The sequence below is a fragment of the Cherax quadricarinatus genome, chromosome 7 (genome assembly GCF_038502225.1).
Source record: "Cherax quadricarinatus isolate ZL_2023a chromosome 7, ASM3850222v1, whole genome shotgun sequence".
Taxonomy (NCBI): Eukaryota; Metazoa; Arthropoda; class Malacostraca; order Decapoda; family Parastacidae; genus Cherax; species Cherax quadricarinatus.
The window spans coordinates 6,603,495-6,608,918 of NC_091298.1; positions in this window are offsets into that span (position 1 = coordinate 6,603,495).

Genomic DNA, 5,424 nt, shown 5'->3' on the forward strand with positions numbered 1-5,424 from the left:
TGACTGGTTACACCATGCATTTGCCCCCACTGTGAAAAATTACCTAATGGAAAAGAAATTGGACCTTAAGCGCCTCCTGGTATTAGACAATGCTTCTGGTCATCCTTCAGACTTGGCAGAGCGACTTTCTGGGGACATGAGCTTCATTAACGTAAAGTTTTTTGCCTCCTAATACCACTCCTCTCCTGCAGCCCATGAACCAGCAGGTCATTTCTAACTTCAAAAAACTCTACACAAAAGCTGTTTCAAAAGTGCTTTGAAGTGACCTCAGACACTCGATTGACTCTATGAGAGTTTTGGAAAGATCACTTTAGCATCCTCAGTTGTGTAAACCTTATAGGTAAGGCTTGGGAGGGAGTGACTAAGAGGACCTTGAACTCTGCTTGGAAGAAACTGTGGCCACAATGTGTAGAAGAAAGGGATTTTGAAGGGTTGGAGGCTAACCCTGAGAAGCATATGCCAGTTTTGGAATCCACTGTGGCATTGAGGAAGTCCTTGGGGTTGGAGGTTAGTGGGGAGGATGTGGAAGAGTTGGTGGAGGAGGACAATGAAGAACTAACCACTGAAGAGCTGCTAGATCATCTTCAACAGCAAGAGGCCAGACCTGAGGAAACTGCTTCAGAGGAGGGGAGAGAGAAATTGAGGAAGTTGCCTACTTCAAAGATTAAGGAAATGTGTGCAAAGTGGGTTGAACTGCAAACCTTTGCGGATGAAAATCACCCTGACACAGCTACGCCAAGCAGTGTTGACAACCTGTACAATGACAATGTTATGGCCCATTTTAGGAAAATCTTAAAGGAATGGGAGGTACAGAGCTCTATGGACAAATTTGTTGTGCGACAGAGGTCCAGTGACTCTCAAGCTGGTTCTAGTGGCATTAAAAGAAGGGAAGTAACCCCAGAAAAGGACTTGATACCTCAAGTCCTAATGGAAGGGGATTTCCCTTCTAAACAATAACAACTTCCACACTCTCCCCTCCTCCCATCCCATCAATCATCACCAGATCTTCAATAAAGGTAAGTGTCATGTATTCTATTCTTAGTAGAGTAGTAATTGTGCATGTCTTCTTCAGTTTGTGTATTAAAATTAATATTTCATGTGGTAATAAAAAAAAATTTCATACTTTGGGGTGTCTTGCACGGATTAATTTGATTTCCATTATTTCTCATGGAGAAAATTAATTCGCCTTATGATAATTTTGGCTTACGATGAGCTCTCAGGAACGGATTAATATCGTAAGGCGGGGGTCCACTGTACTATGTAGAAAGGCAAAAAACACAAATACAACATTATACTGAGGTCAGTGACTATGGGGTCAACTTTTGAACTATGTATTCACTATAAGCAAAATAAGTTCATAATAAAAAAATCCATACTAAAAATGGTTAATATACAGTGCACCAAAAAATATCGCTTAATATTAATTATTTTAAAATAAATACCTCAAATTGCACAATTTTCTGCCATTTCAACTTTTCGTATATCACAATCAACACTGATCAGAACATTACCATAATCATAATAAAAATTTATATTCATTTTCTGGCATGTATGTAAAATATCACTTTACATAATCTATTAACGACAGCAGGAATCAAAATAAGATAGTCTATATGTTTCTTAAAACATCAAACAGTCATTCAGAATGTACAATATGTCACTACGAAACAAATTTTTTTTTTATAAGTAACTTTATACAAGTATAAAAGTATTTTAAACAAAACATAAGAAAATTATCTACAGAACAGTGTACATTTATTAACCCGAAATATTTTTAGTACTACAGTATATCAATTATCTGGCCACTTTGAGAGGGAAGGGTGGTGTACTAAGACTTTGGAAAACACTGGATTATACTACCTATTCCTTAAAAAACCACAATACAGGTAGGGACTGAACTCACAGTGAGTGAATCATAAAACTCTAGACTCACTCACCATGGCTTCAATCCCATTCCCCCTCACGTACCATGGATTGTTTGCAATTGTGTCATCATGATTTTATGAGACAGTTACCTTTTCCTTCTTCCTGTAATGTGTTTGAAGTCAGACAACCAACTGCTGGATAATCAGTGATCCACTGTATTTGAAAATATTTTCAAGTATTATTTTTAAATATATGTACAATATAATAAATAATCAACATTATATCTAAATACAATTTACATAAAAAATTGTTTCCTATGCTCATAGCAATGTCAGATGCATGAAGAATATCTCTTAACTATAATGGTTAATAACTACCTTTAACAAAAAATTCTTATTCATAATGCACAAATAGAATATATTGCAAAGAATAAAGTAACAATAAATATCATGGTTGGAACAATTCACCACCACCACTTCCACTCTCTTCTTTCCCTGTCCCCTATCACATCATCTTTAAGCTTTCTCTACTTTTCTTACCCTAATTGACTTGACAATGATCCTGGATGAACCAAAACATCATCATAGGGGCACTCTCACCTAAGTGAAGGGTTTTGGTGTATAAATATTGCAACTTATTTTTATATACAGTACATGTATTTTTTTTAACACACCGGCCATTTCCCACCATGGTAAGTGACCCGAAAAGGAGAAACACTATTACTGTCACTAGCTCCATCAGTCTTCCTAAGGGTGAGCCGACATTACAGCTCAGACACCCATTCTTTTTTTATACACTGCATGTATAAAAAAGATCGAATAATGGTAGGTGAAGCTAGGCAAAACAACAATTCCCACATTATTACTACAGTCATAGGGCAGTGCTAAACCTGTGGGAATCATGCAGTGCCCCACATTTTGCACAATGCTCGTTGTCACTCGGGCATTTTGAAAACTCACCCCATGCCCAAATACCACTCTATGAAAATTACACTCCAAGATTTCACTATCCTCTGAATGTAATAAGTCCTAAGCTGACACACAAGTTCTATTCCTGGTGTTACAGTTTATGAATGTAACAAAGTATATTTTCATATAGAAAATATTAGTGCACAGGATGGCTTTGCATTACAAATGTTCCTTAATGTGTATCAGCTTTTGAAAAACAACTTTAAATATTTCTTTTGGACCTTGTTGATAAACATAGATTTTTATAACTCAGGCCTCCCTAAGCTGGAGCACCCTGTATAACAATACAACAGAGAAATGCAGAAGCAGTGAGCCTAAATTTCCAGCATGGAAACCATTATGCTAACAATCAAACTATGAGCTATTGCAATTATTTGTTGCGATGACGTTCGCCTCGAAGTCGGGTTCAAAAACCTGGAAAACCCTTGGGCAGAATGTTCTTTCATAGGACTGTGGAATCTTAATGTGCAATTAAGGTTAGCAATATTGTGGAACAGAGTGACGAGGGATATTGCATAAAACATGGTTTGTGACTTTTTTTTTTATAGGCAGTTGACAAACCCAGTAAATTTTCTTACATGTGTGTACTTTAATTGCGAATTAGCTGATATGCAGAATTTGTATAAATTAACAAAGTTTGCAAAATTTTAATTTCTACTAAAATATAACTTAACAACAAAAGAAAACCTTGATAAGATTTTCATAACATTGTATAGTATAGCCTAATTTTGTATTTGGCAGCAACATTTTTTGAGATTATAATTCATGAACTTTAACAAAAGTGAATAAAAGCTTGGCATATTTGGCAAAATGATTATTCCCAAACAAACCAAGCTTAGTTTTGCCTATGGCTTCCATTATATACAGAACGAAATGTATATAAAATCCTTGAACCAATTACAACCCAATTTAAACATCTTGCAAAGCCAGTGAAAACCTGATGCTATAAATACCTTTGCCCAATGTTATTTGTTTGTTCCTGCACCTGGCTTAGGCAATATGACTTAAGAAAGTGTGAGTGTATGCGTGCACATGCATGCCCTTGTGTGTGTATACCTGGAGAGGGTTTAGGGGGGTCAATACCCCCGTGGCCCAGTCTGTGTGTTCATGCGCACATGAGCGTGCACGCATGTGCGTATTTGCATGCATGCGGGTGTAAAAGAGGTCATACAGAACCAAGCTCATGGCATCCATCATCCATATTTTAAAAATTCCAGAGGTTGTAGCACCACCTCTTAAAAAAAAAATTCCACTGACCTACAGTACAGGTTGAGTATCCCTTATCCAGAAGTGTCTCAGATTTCAGAATTTTTCATTTTTTTTTTGCAATTAAATGAGATAGCTTGGGGATGGGACCCAAGTCTAAACACAAAATACATTTAAATTTCATATACACCTTATACACATAGCCTGAAGGTAATTTTAATATTTTTAATAAATGCAGCATAGCAGCATCAGCAGAATACATACCTGCATCAGCTGTTAAAAACAAAAATGCAATGGCATGCTTTCAGTCTCCACCTACAATGCCTTGTTTTAATTAAAAAACTACTGTATATTGTATTTTTTCTGATCATTATTACCCATAGTGACCTGTGTAATGCCTGGGAACTTCTCCAGAGCTGCCTGGAATTTTCCATTTGTGGTGTAGTGTCGACACTTTAAAAAAAAGGAATTGGATTTCGGAGCATTTTAAATTTCAGGATTTCACATGTGATACTCAACCTGTACCATGGTTTGCAAAGAAAAGTTTCAAAGTATTCCTTCAGCAATCTTTCTTCCAAAATTTATAATTTTAGACACTTATTCTTCCCATTGATGGTGATAGGAAGTCCTTGTCAATTCTTTCCCAACCTTCTATAATCTTGTTTGTGTTCCTTTTATAATCTTGTTTGTGTTTATCACATCCCATTCTTCCTCCTATTAGCCAAAAGATTTTCACATTTTTTTTTTTTTTAGTTCTGGATGCCATTTTATAGCTCATCTTTATGCTTTCTATAACATGTGTGTAGTTAAGAGTTAGAAGCCTCTCCTAGTTATTTATGGGTGGCATGGAAACCGACATGCTGGATTTTAGTAACAAGAGCATCATAGTTCAATATATCTGAAATTCCACTTAGGGTTGTTATAATGTCCTACAGAGACTCAGCAGCATGCACTTCTATTGAACTAATGAATTCTATTTATGATTCTTAGACATTCCAAAATAGTCAACTATGACTGCAACCCCACAACCTCATTTTAAGGATAAATAAGCCTTTAAATGCAATAGCAGAATTACTGCTATACAACTTCTAAACTAAAATTACTTTTGCTTGACTCAAGAGTTCTGGAATGTAACCCCACTTTTTTCTCATATCCAACAGTCTGAACAACAAAATTACTTAAACATGACATTTTTTTAGGAATACAACTGCCACACTGTAAAAGGGTTCATTGTATTATAACACTATATTTATGGGGACTTGCTAAACCTGAAGGGTCAATACAGAGTCTGGGAAACAGGAGGTACTCAGATTTGATCAAAGGAATGGGAGGGTAACTTCAGTTCAATTGACCAAGAGCCCTTTACCAGCATATAGGTATCTTC